General features: G+C 35.3%; 1 protein-coding gene across 6 annotated transcripts in view; it reads left to right on the top strand.

Annotated features, from left to right (window-relative positions):
- ZNF277 (zinc finger protein 277) overlaps positions 1 to 17,724 on the top strand; it is a 171,469-nt gene that overhangs the window by 102,403 nt on the left and 51,342 nt on the right. The window lies entirely within an intron of this gene.

The following is a 17,724-nucleotide window of genomic DNA, read 5'->3' as shown; positions in this document are numbered from 1 at the left end:
TCACACAGAAATTTTGGTTTTATCTTGTTTCCTGGATCATCACACCAAGATAACAACATTACTTTCACATTTCAGTGTAACTTTAGCTGCCTGACACATGCAAGGGGTTCAGCAATCATGGAAAAATGCCCTAAGCTAACATTGAGTTGAATTGATTATTTTTTTGGTCCTCCTCCCCTTTCCCTAGAATGTGTTGTGCATTAATGCTCCATTTATTCCAGTCTACAAATTAAGCATATGTCTTAATAAATATGGTCTTATGTTTAATATTCAAAGATTACTATTAGGTAGATCAATTTTAATCCATGCAAAATTATTTTTTTCTTCCACAAAAAAATCATTGTAATGAAAAAAAAAACAGGTTAAAATTTTTTTAAAGTTAATTAGCAAGGCAGCTAGGTGGCACAGTGGATAGAGCACCAGCCCTGGAGTCAGAAGTACATGAGTTCAAATCCTGCCTCAGACACCTAATAACTACCTAGTTGTGTGGCCTTGGGCAAGCCACTTAACCCCCATTGCCTTGCAAAGACTAAAAAAAGAACAGCAACAAAATAAAGTTAATTAGCCATGAACTAACAAATTAGGAAAACCAAAAAGGTTTGTAAAAATATTTATTTTTCCATTTACCTTTTAACCCCATCATCTCTTTACTTAAGATTAATTTTCCCAGAATATAAAGATAGCTATGATCCACATATTTTTTTTCTTAAAATCCTCCCATGCTTCTCTATGATTTTTTCCCCAACCTTACTGTTTAACCCAAAAACCTCCAAAAATGGTGAAAGAAATTCAGAGTTGGATTTTGGCAAAATGGGAATCAGAAAAAAACAGGAGAGCGCAGGATTCTAGAATACCTATGAAGATGGAAATAAATGAGCAGAGATTTAGAAGATACTAAAGGAATGGTCTAAATGAAAAATTCTAGATGAGAACCAAGAGCAAGTTTATGAGTATTATTGTCAAAGAATAAGAGCTCCAAGTATCAAAATCTTGAAGCAATAACACTGGCAGGTAGTAATAAAAATTTTGAAGCAGAAGGAGATAAAGATCACTGAATCCTAGAAAAAAGAGGAGCTGGGAGGTCAGGGTACCACATGGATCATTTAACAATCATATTCAAGTCCTGAGGATTAAGGCAAAATGCAAAAGAGAAAAGAGAAAGATGAGCCCAATAGGAAAATTAGCCTTTAAAAGAAAAGAAATAAAATCTCATAGGTAGGGTGAAAGTGATGCTTAGAAAAGTAAGAACAGGGGTGGCTAGGTGGCGTAGTGGATAAAGCACTGGCCCTGGAGTCAGGAGTACTTGGGTTCAAATCCAGTCTCAGACATTTAATAATTACCTGGTTGTGTGGCCTTGGGCAAGCCACTTAACCCTGTTTGCCTTGCAAAAACCTGAAAAGAAAAGAAAAAAAAGAAAAGAAGAACAGATGAATCCATCCTCACCCAATGTATTTAGCAAGATGGGAAATGGAAGTTAACATTGAATGGAAATAGGTGGAAATAGTCATCTGAGGGAGAGTCAGATTTTAGAAAAACAGATTTCTTGACTTCTCTCTTTTTCACACAAATATTAAAGTAATATGATGCTTATGCATTGATTAATTGACACATGTTTAGGTTACCCTGTCAACACTAAGCTACAGAATGGAACATGACTTTTGATGGCTTAAAAGGCAACATGTACCATCTTCTTTCCTGATATCCTAAAGTGTTGACTTAACTAAAATCACATGGTCACTACCTCTGATCTAAGCCCAATCTTCTTGAATTACTAGAATTCATTACAGTTAAGTACATGTTTCTCTAAAGCAACTTCATCTATGTTTACACTGGAAATATTCATGTTCAAGTCAATGGTAACAAACATTCAGTGTTTATGAGCACTCAGCAGTGAAATATGACTTCTCTGTAAATTAGAAGAAACTACAGTTGAATTTTGTGGATTTAAAAGATATGACACCAGAAGTTCTCTTAATGGCAGCAATAAATATTTTATCAAATTTTTAACCAATTTGACAATTTCCTCTGTTGTAGGGGAATACAAGTTAGTTTTCTTTTTTAAAAAAATAAATGGAGCTTTAGCTATTACTTCCCTCCACACCCCCAATAAATTACATACTTCTTAAAGAATATATTATCAAAATTTTATCTCATGCTAATTTTCTCTACATTTTTTACTTGGAGTGATAAATCTGATGCACTAGAGCTGGCTTGTGTTTTCTCTGTTTTGCCTACAAGATAAAGCTATTTTTAAATAGTCAAAGGTGGGGCTGCTAGGTGGTGCAGTGGATAGAGCACTGGCCCTGGAGTCAGGAGGACTTGGGTTCAAATCTGACTTCAGACACTTACTAATTACATAGCTGTGTGGCCTTAGGTAAGCCATTTACCCCCATTGCCTTGCAAAAAAAAAAAAAACTTTGAAAAAAGGGTGGGGAGGTGTCTAGGTGGCATAGTGGATAGAGCACCAGCCCTGGAGTCAGGAGTACCTGAGTTCAAATCCTGCCTCAGATACTTAATAATAATTATCTAGCTGTGTGGCCTTGGGCAAGCAACTTAATCCCCTTTGCCTTGCAAAAACCTAAAAAAAAAAAGTCAAAGGGATTATAAAAAATAGTACATATTTCTACCTTTTCTTTGCTTGACACTATTTTTCAGCAAGCCAATCAAATATTTATTAAGTGCTCCCATGTGTCAGACCCTATACTATGAGCTGGGGATATAATAGCACTATAATGGTCCTGCCATCCAGGACCTTACATTCTATTGAGGAGATTTAATGTGCTTACAAAATAAATCCATAGAGGATTTATACAAAATAAATAAAAATATTATTTAGGGACAGGATGTGGAAAATGCTAACAACTGAGTGAAATCAGGTCAAGTCTCTTGAAAGGAGTGACAGTTGATCTAGGCCCTGAAGGTATAAGAGGAAATGAGAAAGAACATTCCAGAAAAGGAGAACAAATTGAAAAAGACACTGAGATAGGGGAATATTATATGTTAGAGAAGAGTAAGTCAACCAATTTGGTTTGAAAATAAAGTACATGATGGGAAATAATGTATAATCATCCTAGAAAGATAGATTGGCACCAGATTGTGAACAATGCTATATATCCAACTGAGGAATTTGTATTTGATCATGGGGGGATGGGGGGACGTGGGCAGGGGAGAGTATTGCTGAATGTTCTTGAGTAGGAGAATAAAACTTTAGAAATTCCAATTTGGTGGACAACTGGAGAGGAGATTCAAGGAGAAAAATCAAGAAGTCATTGCAATAGTTCAGGTGAAAAGTGATGACATGATATGGAGGTTACTTTCTAAGGTGCCAGCTACAGTAGTAATTCCATTTCACAATAAATAAGCAGCAATATTTCCCCCCCCCCCAGCTTTTTCTTGCATAATAGGTATAAACACCAAAGCAATAGATGAAATTATCATTGGGGGAGAGATACTGTTATTCAAACCACTTGCTTTGTTGTTCAATCGTGTCCAACACTTCATAACCCCATTTGAGTGTTTCCTGGGACTTTCCTGTCAAAGATACTGGAGTGGCTTACCATTTCCTTCTTCAGCTCATTTTGCAGATGAAGAAATGGAGACACACTGGGTTAGGTGACTTGTCCAGGGTCACACAGCTAGCAAGTGTCTGAGGCCAAATTTGAACGCAGGATGATGAGTCCTCCTGACTCCAGATCTGGTACTCTTATTGGGCAGCCACTCAGCTGCCCAGATTTTCTCTGGTTATGGTTTTTTTTCCTTCCCTGCCCTGGAGGGAAAAAACTTAGAACCAATGTGAGTTGTGAATATTTACCAGTTTGTCCAACTTCAGCTTCTTTGAAGTAGAAATTTAGCATGGAAGACACATGTCAGGTTGGTAAGCTCCTTGAGAACCTATTAATTTTTATCTCAATATACTATGTCAACCCAATGCTTGACATATATTAGATATTTTTTAAATGCTTGGTATTTGAATCATTCTCTTTGACTACAAATTCAAAATATTCTGTTTTCTTAAGTGATTTTTATGGAAAATAATGAAAGCAGAAAATAAAAATTACTCTTTTTCTCCTTCCATTGCTGAGATTTTTTTTAAAATCAGGTTTCTTATTGATTTCCCTAAATTTGAAGAAGACAAGTTACTAAAACTTTGGTGTCTGAGAGTCTTAAATCTTTTTTAATTCAGTGATACCTTCCAAGGTCATAGAATGTATATAGAGAACTGCCCCCCAGAGGAGTTGGCCTTTAAGCAACCTAACCAGTTCTTTTGATTCTAGACAATGCTATACATATTCTGCCATCCCAGGGTGATGACTATTATTCTATCATGATCTTACAAATTTGTAAGGAGGATAGGTCACATTCTTCCCAAGCTACTGATTCTAGTTTTCAACAAACCCTACTTTTATTCATGCAGAATTTCCCTCAAGCCCTGAGATTTCTCCTTTTAGATACCTATATTTTCTTCCTCCCTCCCACCCTTCTCCCATCCATTATATTTGACCCATTTTGTTTGAGCACCTAAGGAAAGCATTCATTTAACTCTCCTTGTTCACACTTCTTAGATGTTCAGCCCACATTCGCCCTTGCCTCTTTTCTCCTCTTCAACTCACCCCAGTGCATCTCACAGAAAAAAAGAAAAATATGGCCTTTCTATCCTGTGTAGCAAACAGATGGCATCTGCTTCTAACGTTATGATTCCAGAAAGGGTGGGAGGTACTGATGTCTTTCAAGAAGGTGAGATATTAGTCAGATCCATATCTCATGGACTTCAGGCATTAACCATCCAGTTAAGCAAATCTTTCCAAGTGTGTTTTAGTTTGGCACCAGTTGGCAATCTTGGTAATCAGCAGAAAACTGACTTTCTCAACAGTTCTTGTGTCATCTCTGTGCTTCCTGTAATTACTGTCTAGGACACCTGGGGCAATTTTGATTTCCTGGGAAACATCATTGTACTCTTGATGTTACTTTTTTTTTAATTAACTTAAACCTTCCCTAACATGGCAAGACTTGTTTTGTTTTTATATATTTCACATCAAGTAAGCTAATTCTTGCTGCCTGTACCCGATGCTAAAGAATTAAGTCACTGTATATCATATGCTGGCAGATAAATATGTATCTTCCTCAGGGCTCCTTTGCATTCTTCAATTCTTCAAGGGGAACCCCAAGAAAAAAGTTGCCTTTCAGGTAGCCTAGTTGGAGATTGTTGCCCTGAAAGTTGGCAAAACTGGGTCATGATTTTATTTTTAATTTTTTAATTAATCTAAATGCTTCTCTCCCCAAGTCCTTAACCCTCAGTGAGTATTTATTGATCATTTTCTGGCTAAATGGGGTTTTTTTTGGTTGTGTCTCATATCTGACAAGAGTGGAAAATATTATTTTTGCTTATGCTATTATTTACTAATGGTGAGAGGTGTTAGGTCTTCTGCAGAGTATGTCAAATCATTCAGAATGTAAAATAAAAAATTAATGTAATTCCTGGTCCTCAACTCAGAAAAATGAAGGATTCTGGGGGGGAGGGTAATTAATCTACCTTTTCTGTATTATAGGAAGAACAGGAGGAAATGGCCCATTATTATAGATTCCTGTAAACTGTAAAATGTTATAAACTAGAACACTAGGCTTAAGTCAGTAAGATCTAGTTTTGAAACCAGCCTTGGGAGATCTTTACTAGATATATGACCCTTGGAAAGATAGTTAATGTCTCTAAGGCTCAGTTTCCTCATCTAGACTATGATGAGGATCAAATGAGAAAATGTCTTTGCAAATTTTGCAAACAAAATATGCTTTGCAAAGCACTATACAAAGAGGAGATCTTGTTAGTATTATTATTATCACTGTTATATAATTTTTCCCCATCTTTTCTGACAGTTATAAACAATCTAAGGACAAGTTGCTATTTGTATGCTGTTCTTTTTTATTTCATTTCCTTTGGGCTATAGTGTAGGTGGACAGAATTACCACTTTTTGTAATTGAAGAAAAGTATAGAGATATGCTTTTGTGTGTCTCTTCCACTGACACAATGAAATCTTTTGAGGATAAATCCAGTAGGAGATATGAACCATACTAGCAGCAGTGATGATAACAGGGATGCGATGCCCCTCATCCAACTACCAGAGAGTTTTCAATTTTCTCTATTAGAGCTCTACATTGTAAAAGCTTTTTCTCCCATGTGCTTTCAGGGTTATGAATCTTTTTGTTCAGCAGTAACTACTAAATTATGTATCTTAAAATCTTATGAATGAATGTTAGGGTACAGACCTTTGTAGATAATATTTATCTATATTGGTATTCTGGATCTGGTAGGGTTTATTTGTTGAATTCTCAAGGATGTTTTGGAGGGTATATTTGTAATGTGGGGCAGCTAAGCTAGGTGGTATAGTAGATGGAGCTTCAGGCCTGGAATCAAGAAGACCTGATTTCAAATCCAGCCTTAGACACTTACTATGTGACCATGAATGAGTTATTTAACCCTGTTTGTCTCTATTTCTTCGTCTATAAAATGAGTTGGAAAAGGAAATGGCAAGTTATTCTGCTTCTTTGCCAAAGAAAACCCTAAATGGGTTTCTCAGAGTTGGACATAACTGAAATGATTAAATTGCATTTGTTGTATATTTTTAATGTGTTAATTTTTAAAGGATAGTGAGCTCCTTATATAATTCTTGTTAGGGAAAAGTAGACTTTTAAGGGTTTTTCATCATTACTATCTCATTTTTAATTTTAATAATATAAGAACTGTAGTCTTTTGATATGGACTATCCCCATACAGTTTTGTTATAATGCCACTCTATTTCACCAAAGGCAAAGGGATAATTTATACATGCTTTAAACATATAAATATATGTGTAATATGTAATAAACATATATAAATATAAAGGATTAGCATGAGTAGCTAAGGATCTCTGTACGTTGTGCACAACAGACCATCAATAAATATTTATTGACTACTTTTTTATTTTATTTTATAAAAGTTTTTAGGGAATTTTTAATGCCCTTCCTCATACCTGAGGGCTGGTTTAGTTGCCACTCAAGATTCTTTACAGAAATTTTATATAGAGTTTCCCATTTTGGGGTAGGGTTAGAGTAGAGGTCATAGAATCTCTCAAAACCTTTGAGATTCTACTTTCTCTAATAAAGTTTTAAGTGATTTTTAGAATCTCTGATCCAGACATGTATAACTAGCTCTTGAAGATTTGTAAAGATAAGTTAACTCATTTAATATTCACAAGAATCCTGTTTTTACAGAGGAGGAAACTGAGGCAGACATTAAGTGACTTCTCCAGTGGCTTTGTGCTAAGAACTGAGGATACAAAAAGAAAAAAAAGCAGTCTCTACCCTCAAAGAACTTACAATCAATAAATTATTATTTTACAAAATACCTAAAATCCCTAGACATAGAAGAATATTGATTCTACACATGAAAGAAAAGGTGATCTTTCCTTTTGAAACCATTGTATCATTCATGCATCAACTACATCTCTGGTATAACTAAATGGTACCCTAGTTGGGAACAGGATGCTCCATGGCCAACTGAAGTCAGTATCCTGACATACTTACCAACTTGCTCATAAAGTCAGTTTTCCCTGTCTTCACCATCATCACTCTTTCACACATTTCTTTCAAGGATGCTAAATGGTGAGCAGGGCTTTTCCAAACACTCCCTTCCTTCTGGTTTGTAATCCTTATCCTTTTTGTTTTATCTCCTAGTTGCTCAATCATTTTACCACAACATAAAGTTCCCAAAGGGAATGCCTGAGACTCTGGGCTTTCTTTACTTATGGGTAAATAATTCAGAATTTCCACATATTTTTTTAATAGAGATTTTCCATCACAGTTGCTAATGCATTAGTGACTTTACCATTTGGTGAACAGTCTGGACACTAGAATTGTAAACAAGTTATCTCAAAAGAAGTCTGGTATTCTGACTCATTATAGTGGCAGAAAATTAGGCAGATCATTTTTTTTTTCATTTCTTTATCTCTTTAATTTTCATTTTCACTTAGTTTATTCATTTATTTTTTCATCAAAAACTGAAGAATTATTGAAATCATACATTCTAATCTATTACAGGATGCTTATTATAGAGATGTTGTAAAAGTGAATTCAGCAGGCCATGGCAATTGATTTGATATGGAGCATGAGAGATAGTGAAGAATCCAGGATGACTCTTAGTCTGAGGCATAGAAGAATGGTATTGCCCTTTAAAATAATAGGGAAGATAGAAGTAGGAGAGACTTTAGGAGAAAAATAATTGTTCCATTTTGAATTTGTTGAGTTTAAGATATCCATTGGACATCCAGTTTGAGATATCTGAAAGGTAGATGGAGAGCAAAATTGGAGATCAGGAGAGAGATTGGGGCAGGGAAAGTCAATTTGAGAGTCATCAATTTAGAAATGATAATAAGAAATAGAGTAAGAAAGGTGTACCTTTCACCTACCATTCCCACCCTACCCTCACTACTTTTTTTAATGGCCTTTTTTAGACCTCTACTGAATCCCTTGGGAAAATAAAGTAGCAGAGTAATAGATTTCAGTATTGAGTAGCTTTGAGAGACAGTAATATTATAAGTCAAATGGTAAATTAGAAACCAGGAGTTAGGGATTCAAATCCCAACTATGTGACAATAGGCATAGCCGCTTCACCACTCTGAGCCTCAATTATTTTTTCTATTGTAAAATGGTGATAGGAACATTTGCACTGCCCATAATGTAGACTTTAAAGAAAATTACCATATGGATTTTAAAGGGTGGTTGATGGTTTTGTTTTTGGATAAGACCAGTGATCTCATTTATCTAGATTTTATTTATTTATATTTATATATATTTATAGATTTATATAGATTTATATAGATTTTATTTATCTCATTTATCTAATGAAGAATCCCCTCTACCAATGAAAATTAATAGCTTCTTTGAAACTTTTATTTTGATAGTTCCCTGAGTCATTTTAGACATTAGGTGATTTATCTGTGGGGGCACAGCCACCTTTCTAGAGATAGGACTGAATCCCAGGTCTTTCTAACTTCAAGGCCAATTCTCTATCTGCTGCACCATAGGACTAATAAATATGGTGTTTAATAGTATGGCATTCAAAAAAACTCAAGAGACCTAATATCTGGCAATTTAATCATTTTTTTTTAATAATGTCAGCTTTTTAATAAAAAGATGGTCATTTGACCAATTCTCTCTTAAACCTAAGACACCCCCCCCCATAGCAGTGAGCTCACAGTTTCTATGCCTTTGGAAGAACAGGTAATCTTGAGGGTGGCAATCAACTGTGATTGGTTGACAAGAGAGACATGAGAGAAGGAATATTACTTTGAGAGGGTAGATTATATTAAAGTGAGGGTCTTGGGGTACATAACTTGAATCATCCAAATCGTGATCAAAGGGACATCAATTTCCATATCACTTTTCCGACAAGAGAGAATTCACATTTTCCCAGACTTATCTGAGTAAACAAAATAAGTGGGAAGGTACCCATTAGCCTAAAAACTTCCTGAATGAGTTATTTAGAGAGTTTTCTCATACTGGTTGGTTTTTTTGGATGAGAAGGTAGAAAAGGGGGAAACCTGGGTTCTTATTTAATAATTACTTATTAATAGAAGAGAGAAGTAACCATTTCTCTTGATAATATAGTTGCAACTGGCTAACCAATGTGGTGTAACTTCATCATTCAAGAGAGTCTAAAGGTTATACCATACAGGAGTCAGCTGAGAGACTGAGGGACATTTAACCTGAGGAACAGAAGGTGTGAAAGGGGCATGATAGCTATTTTCAAGTATTTCAAAGTCTGTCATGTCATATGAGTATTAAACTTCTGCTTTCCCCAGAGGGCACTATGGAAAACCACAGATGGAAGTTTCAGAATCAGATTTAGGTATAACATGAAAGAAAAGTCTATGACAACTGAGCTTTGCAAAAAGGAAAAGGATTTTCTCAAGGTCAAATATGTCTTCCCATTAGAGATCATCTGTGAAAGACTGAGAGAACATTTGTTACTTCATACATGCAAAGGTTGGATTTGATGAATGCTAAGGTGTCTTATAACTGATAATGCTGCATTATTTTCTGTTTATTTAAGTTTTTGTGAGGTAGTGGGGTTACGTGACTTGCCTAGGTAATTATTAAGTGTCTGAGGCCAGATTTGAACTCAGGTTCTCCTGACTCTTTTAAAATAAATTTATTTGTCTAATTGTATGTAAAGATAATTTTCAACATTCATTTTTGGTAAGTTTTTCCCTTCCCACATTCCCCCCCACACAATAGCAAGTAATCTGATATGGGTTATATATGTACAGTCTTGTAAACAAATTTCCATATTAGTCACACTGTGAAAGAAGAATCAGAACAAAAGGAGAAAACCACAAGAAGGAAAAAATAAAAACAAATTTAAAAAAGTGAAAATAGTATGTTTTGATCTGCATTCAGATACCATTGTTCTTTCTCTGAATATGGATGACATTTTCCATGGCAGGTTTTTAGAATTGTCTTTGATCACTGTATTACTGAGAAGATGAAAGTCTATTGTAGTTGAACATCATACAATAGCATAATGTTGCTATTTAAGTATATAATGTTCTCCTGGTTCTGTTCACTTGACTCAGTAGCAGTTCATGTAAGTCATTCTAGGTTTTTCTGAAATATGCCTGCTCATCTTTTTTTATAATAATAATAATAATAATAATAATAATAATAATAATATTGGAAATTGAGGGGATACCCAATAACTGTGATATATAAATATAATGAAATATTATTATTCTGTAAGAAATGACATGCAGGGGGTAGCTAGGTGGCACAGTGGATAGAGCACCGGTTCTAGAGGCAGGAGAACCTGAGTTCAAATTTGGCCTTTAGACACTTAATAACCACCTAGCTGTGTGACCTTGGGCAAGTCACTTAACCCTATTGCCTTAAATAAATACAAATTTTAAAAAGGATTATAAAAAAGAAATGATAAGGAGGCAGATTATAATTCCAATTCTTTGCCACCACAAAAAGAGCTGCTATGTTGTACATGTAGGGTTTTTTCCCCTTTTTAATGATCTCTTTGGTATACAGATCTAGTAGTGGTATTGCTGGATCAAAGGTTAAACAGTTTGTTTACCTTTTGGGTAGAGTTCCAAATTGCTCTCAAGAACAGCTGGATCAGGGGTGGCTAAGTAGCATAGTGGATAAAGCACTGGCCTTGCAGTCAGGAGTACCTGGGTTCAAATCTGGTCTCAGACACTTAATAATTACCTAGCTGTGTGGCCTTGGGCAAGCCACTTAACCCCATTTGCCTTGCAAAAACCTAAAAAAAAAAAAAAAGAATAGCTGGATCAGGGGGCAGCTAGGTGGCACAGTGGATAGGGCACCAGATCTGGAGTAAGGAGGACCTGAGTTCAAATCCAACCTCAGACACTTAATAATTACCTGGTTGTGTGACCTTGGGCACATCACTTAAGCCCACAACACTGATCATTTCCCTTTTCTGTCTTACTAGCCAATCTGATAGGTTTGAAATGGAACTTAAGAGTTGTTTCAATTTGCATTTTTCTAATGCAAAGTGACTTAGAGCATTTTTTAAATGAATTTAGCTTTAATTTCCTCATCTGAAAATTTCATTCACATATATATCTTTTGATCATTTATCAACTGGTGAGTGACTTGGATTTTTATAAATTTGACTCTATATATTTTAGAAATTAAACTTTTATCAGAAACACTGTAAAATTGTTTCCCAGCTTTCTGCTCTCCTTCTATTCTTGATTATATTGGTTTTGTGCAAAAACTTTTCAATTTAATATAATCTGATTCTATTTTTAAAGAAAAATTAGTGCCATAATTCAAAAGTAGAAAGCAGGAGATGGGGGGGGGGGAAGAACCTGCACCCTTTTAGGCCATTGGTGTTGAATGGATTGTGGTGTTTGAGGGTCAGGAATCACATTGACTAATTCCCTGAACATTATAATATCTTTCCCCATTAGAAGATAAGCTACTTGAGGGCAAATGACTTTCACCTTATTTTTTTTGTATCACCAATACCTAAGATAATATCTGACATATGAAAAGCACATACTTAATATTGATTTTTAATTTGCTAATTGATGAGCAAACATGGAAAGACTGCCCTTTTTGTTTCACTTAATGCCATTTATACATTTAGCCTGGAAAATTTCTACGATATACCAAGTGACTGCTAATCAGTTCTTTGTTCAGCCTTGGATTTTGCTTTTTTCTGCCTCTATTTGGCTGTGATATATCAATATTAAAGAACTACTTTCCTCTCAAATATGCCCATTTTCATAGGCATTTCCAACTATAATTACAATTTTTCATTTGCTTCCAACATGGAAGTACTATATCTAATTTGGGATCATATATTTCATTAATATTTCTTCCACTTTAAGCTTATGAATACAGATAAGACCAGGCCCTGACCTCTTCTTCCATGTCATTTGTACCAAATAGACAGGCACATGGTTCTTTATTGTTGCCCTTTATCTAGTATATCAATTGGTCTTTGAACCATATAATGATAGTTTTTCTTCAAGGCTTTTTCTCTAAAAAAAATGTTTATATTTCATCAGCTGCATTGCTGAAGTCCAAATAAGCAGTATCTGTGACCTTGTCATTTTTCAATTCTCTAATTCCATGAAAACAAAACTAGTCTCTCTAGCGTGTGTATTTTGTTGAGTTTGGGGGGACTCTTTTGTTTATGAGAGTAGAAGGTCTTTATGTACTTTTTGATAGTTTTCTTTTTTTTCCAATATTATTTTACCTTAAGGTGATTTGAAACATTTGCTGTAGGTGGAATTAGCCAATACATTAACTTTTTTTTTTTTTAGGTTTTTGCAAGGCAATGGGGTTAAGTGGCTTGCCCAAGACCACACAGCTAGGTAATTATTAAGTGTCTGAGGCTGGATTTGAACTCAGGTCCTCCTGACTCCAGGGCCAGTGCTCTATCCACTGCACCACCTAGCTGCCCCACAATACATTAACTTTGCAAATATTGTTTTAATCGTCCAAATGACTTAAAGCCTACTTAGTCTCCTACCAGTAGTACTAGCAGAATTAAAGTAGAAGTAGTGGTGAGAAAGTTTTTAAAATACTATAAAACTTGTTCATTATTGACCAAATGTGACCCCAAAGGAAAAAAAAAAGTACCTCTTCCTTTTTTCTACCAAGGTAGGGAACTGTGGGTATGGACCATTGCATATGAAACATTTTAACTGTCTGACATTAATTTGATAAATTTCTTTTTGCCTTTTTTATTCTTTGTTTTAAGGGATGGTTTACTGGGGATGAGAAAGAAGCTAAATGTATTTGAAAGTTAAGATGATCTAAAAATAAAAGCTATGAGTAAAAATTTAAGACATGCATTTATTTATTTATTTATGTCATAGGCATACACAGAGACATCTAGGCTCTTCTTGAAGACATCCAGTATCTCCTGAAGAAACATAATTTTGTCATATATATTATAAATATATATATTTATGAGACAAACATAGTTCAAGCTGCCATGATTTTGCTATTGTGTGTATCTCATGCACTGATATGGATGACAAGCTTGTACATCATAGTAGATGGTTTTGAGAAGTTGCTATGATGGAAGAATTTCTCACCTTGTGGCCAAACTAATGGAGAGCTCTCAAAGTCTAGCTAAGTCAGTGCTTGGAGTATAGGCCTATAGTCTGCCCCCAAACCCTACTGAAAGCTCTTTTCGGTTAGCAAGACCTGCAAGGCTTTGTGTTCAGCTGAAATAATCTTCAAAAACTCATCCTTTTTTGCATTCTTCAGTGAGACCTTGGAATAGGAATTTTTAAATTTTAAAAATGTGAGTTTCTCTTAATCTGCTTCAAAAAGGAAAAGGAATGTAGAAGAAAAGAGGACTGCATTAAAAGAGAGTGACCTTCTGATATGATTTCTCTCATCACATTCAACTGAGATCAATGCATACCAAGGAAAATGTAAAGACTAACAGACTGCCTACTGTGGGAGGTGGGAAGCAAGAGTGGGGGGGAATTGTAAAACTGAAAATAAAATCTTTCTTAAAAAAAAAAAAGAGGGTAACCTTCTAGTAATAGGAAGGTGATAGTCCCATCATACTCTGAACTTGGCAGACATAATCTGCAGTAATAGGTTCAGTCCTCAGTGTCCCTATTAAGAATGGCATTAATAAACTGGAGAGGTTGTAGAAGCAGCTAGGATGATAAATGGTTTTTGAATTTATATTAGAAGAGAATTGTCTGAAGGAATGAAGTATATTTAGTCCAGAGAAGAAAAAGATAGGGATGGGGCTGGGGAGAGGAGGAATAATGTGGATATGATGGCAATCTTCAGGATTTTAAAGGGTTGTCATGTGGAAGAGGGAATAGTTTTATTCCATTTGGGAGGAAGTTACAAAGAGACAGCCTTCAATTTGATATCAGGAAAACCTTCTGTTAGATTTGTTCAAGAGTGAAATGACCCACCACCAAAGGTAAGAAGTTCACTCTTCTTAGAAATATTCAGGTATTCTGGATGATCACTTATTGGGTCTATTAGAGTGGAGAATCCTTTTTAATATGGGTTGGTCTAAAGGACTGTAAAGGTCCCTTCCAACTCTTTTCCTGGGAAACTTGGATTTTTATAATGTACCTAATATGTGAAGGCACTGAGAATACAATGACATAAGCAAAAAAATAGTTTCTGACCTCAATAAAGTTATGTTCCACTTGGAGAAAGGGGGAGGAGATGTGGTTTACAATATATATACCAGTAAGGCATACAAATATATGTATAGTAAAAACTAAGCACTTCCAGGAATGATGGCAAGCATTGATTCCTGGGGTAGAAGAGAAGAGTAATAAGGAAAGGTAGTATGTAAGACGTAGCACTTGATGGGAGCCTTAAAGGGTCATTTATGTTCTAAAATGATTATAGCAGCTCTCTTTGTGGTGACAAGGGACTATAATTTGCAGGGATGCCCATCAACTGGGGAATGACTGAACAAGTTTTGTATATATATTATTGTGATGGAATACTACTGTTATTAAAAATGATAAACTCAGTGATATTAGAAAAATATGAATTGACATACTTGAAAAAAATGGATAGTGAATTGAACAGAACCAAGAAAGCAAATGTATATATATAATAATGGCAATTTATCTATCTATTTATTTTAAAAGGGTCCTAAGAATTTCAGTAGGGAAAGAAGAGGGAAACGAGCATTCCAAGCCTGGGGAAAGCCTATTTAAAGGCTGAAGGCAGGAAATGAAATCTCTCATATAGAGAACAAGTACTTTCCATGTTCTCATTAATTCTAATTTGGTTAAATGTGGGATGCATAAAAATAATGTAAAATCAGTCAACAGGACAGATTGGAGTCAGGTTCTGAAGAGTTTTAAATGCTGAACAGAAGAATATATTATCTTAGGGGCAAGAGAGAACAATCAAAGCTTTTTGAGCAAAGGACAGCAACTTGGCTTATAATTATTTAATGACTTAAACCTGTTTTGCTTGGGGGCAGCTAGGTGGCATAGTGGATAGAGCACCGGCCCTGGAGTCAGGAAGACCTAAGTTCAAATCTGGCCTCAGACACTTAATGATTGCCTAGCTGTGTGACCTTGAGCAAGTCACTTAACCCATTGCCTTAAATAAACTTTTTTTTAAGTGTTTTGTTTTTTCCTCAAAATCAACCTGAACTAAAAGGGTGCTAGTATTAACATGTCCTTAAAGTGACCAAAAAGAAAGTTAAGAACATGCGGCAAAAGAATAAATGAAATATTTAGGTTTATAAGATCATTATTTTAGAACTGGAAGGGACTTTTAAGAACAGCTAGTTTTATCCTGTTTCCAAGAAGGATTACACCCTACAACCTGCCAATCAGAAGCCATTTTGTCCTTCCCTGAGGATAAACTGAGAAACAAGAGAGAAAGAATGTACTAGATGGCCTTGAATTCAGAATTCAGACTGAAAAAAAAAGGACTGCTTCCCCCCCCCCCCCCCACACACACACACACTTTCTAAAACACATATTCTTCTAAGTCTTCCAGGTTCAGTCACCAGAGATTATGCAAAAATTTAAGAAGATTCCAGGCTGTCCAGAAATCCTTAAACTCAGAAATTTCCTAGGTACCTTTATAAATTCTTCCTGCCCAAATTCAGAACTTTCCCGAGTTCTGAAAGGCTTATTCCATTCAGTAGTAACATGCCTTCAGGTAGAACCCCTCATAATCAATGACATAAAGCTATCGTACAATGTTCTAAGATCATCAGTAAATAACCACTCCAGGCTTTGCCTCTGAGATCTAAGAAACAACCCTGAATCAGTTAAAAAGAAGTAATGAGCTTGGCAAATTCTTGGCCGTTCATACACACTTAAAAAACTATTAAATCATCCTTTTCCACCCATGAAAAGTCATGGTTCAGAATATTAGGTTCTTTTTTCTATAAAGGTGATCCATGAGGATCAAGATGTCTTGGCAAATGAGTGGAAGAACTTCCCAGGGTTATGCCTGAAGTATTAGGAGATCGATGTAAGGATGTAGTATTAGGAGATCGATGTAAGGATGTAACTTGGTTACTGGAGCCATTGAATCCATTCCATTATAACAACCACCACAGCAAAGACAACATAAGCTTGTAAACAGTGGGAACATTTAAATTTGGCTTTAGAAAAAGCCCTCCTCCTCTTTTGACGAACAGAATTGAACAAAGGAAGATCATGAGCACTTTTTTCGTATAAAAATAATTATCAGGACTCCAAGTTTAAACCTTTTGCTTCTCATTTCTGTCGTGATTTTATTTTATTTAATTGTAAATATTTTAATCTTTTTTCAATTTACAAAAATTGACTCTCCTTGTTACCCCAACTCTTTCTCTAAAAAAGAAAATCAATATCCTTATATCAAATATGCAGACACTAAGTCTCTTGAGTTCAAGAATTTTGAGCTGAAAAAAGGATCAGAGCCGATTTAGTGTCTGAACTATAATATCAGCACCACTATGGTGAATCACAGGAGTAGTGGGTCACTAGACTGCCCTTCTGACTCAAGTAGCCACTGCATTTCCAGCCTGGGTGAGATGAAGAGACCTAATTCCGAAGCAAACAAAAGTACATTTTTAATAAGTCCCATATTAATCATATTCAAAAATATGTGTCTCATTCTCTATTTGGTCCATCACTTCCTTAGAAGATAAGTAGCATTCTTTGTCCTCTGGAATCATGGCTGATCACTGAGTTGGCTGAAATTCCTAAATGTATAAGTCAGTGACTGCAATATAAAATATACTTTTAGGCACTTCAGTTTCATGCAGTGGAGAAAATGGGGAAAGGGCTAACATTACCCCTTTCTGGAAGAAGCAAAAACCGTATAGAATTGTCTTCTTTGAGGGAACTAGAGAGAAAAATCACTTCTTTGTTGGGTTAATCTAGGTTTTTAAAGGCTTTAAAAAAAAAGAAAACCCAAATGTAATACAGTGTTACCACACCTGAACTTCCCCCCAAAGTTTTGTACAATGACTCTCACTTACATTCCATTTAGAGAACTGCAAGCATATAACTTAATTTGTCTGGAATTGCATCTTGAGTTCTTTGCTTAGAATTTGTTTCTATGGTAACAAATATACCTACTAAATTTACACATCTAACTGCACAATCAACATACAAAATCTCAAACACAAACCTAAGCTCCTTCAAATCATAACTGTAGAGTATTCAGGCTAACAATGATGACTTTATGTTCTCACT

Source organism: Macrotis lagotis, chromosome 7 (genome assembly GCF_037893015.1).
Source record: "Macrotis lagotis isolate mMagLag1 chromosome 7, bilby.v1.9.chrom.fasta, whole genome shotgun sequence".
NCBI lineage: Eukaryota > Metazoa > Chordata > Mammalia > Peramelemorphia > Peramelidae > Macrotis > Macrotis lagotis.
The sequence above is the reverse complement of the archived record's forward strand: the minus strand, read 5'-3'. Positions and strand labels throughout refer to the sequence as shown.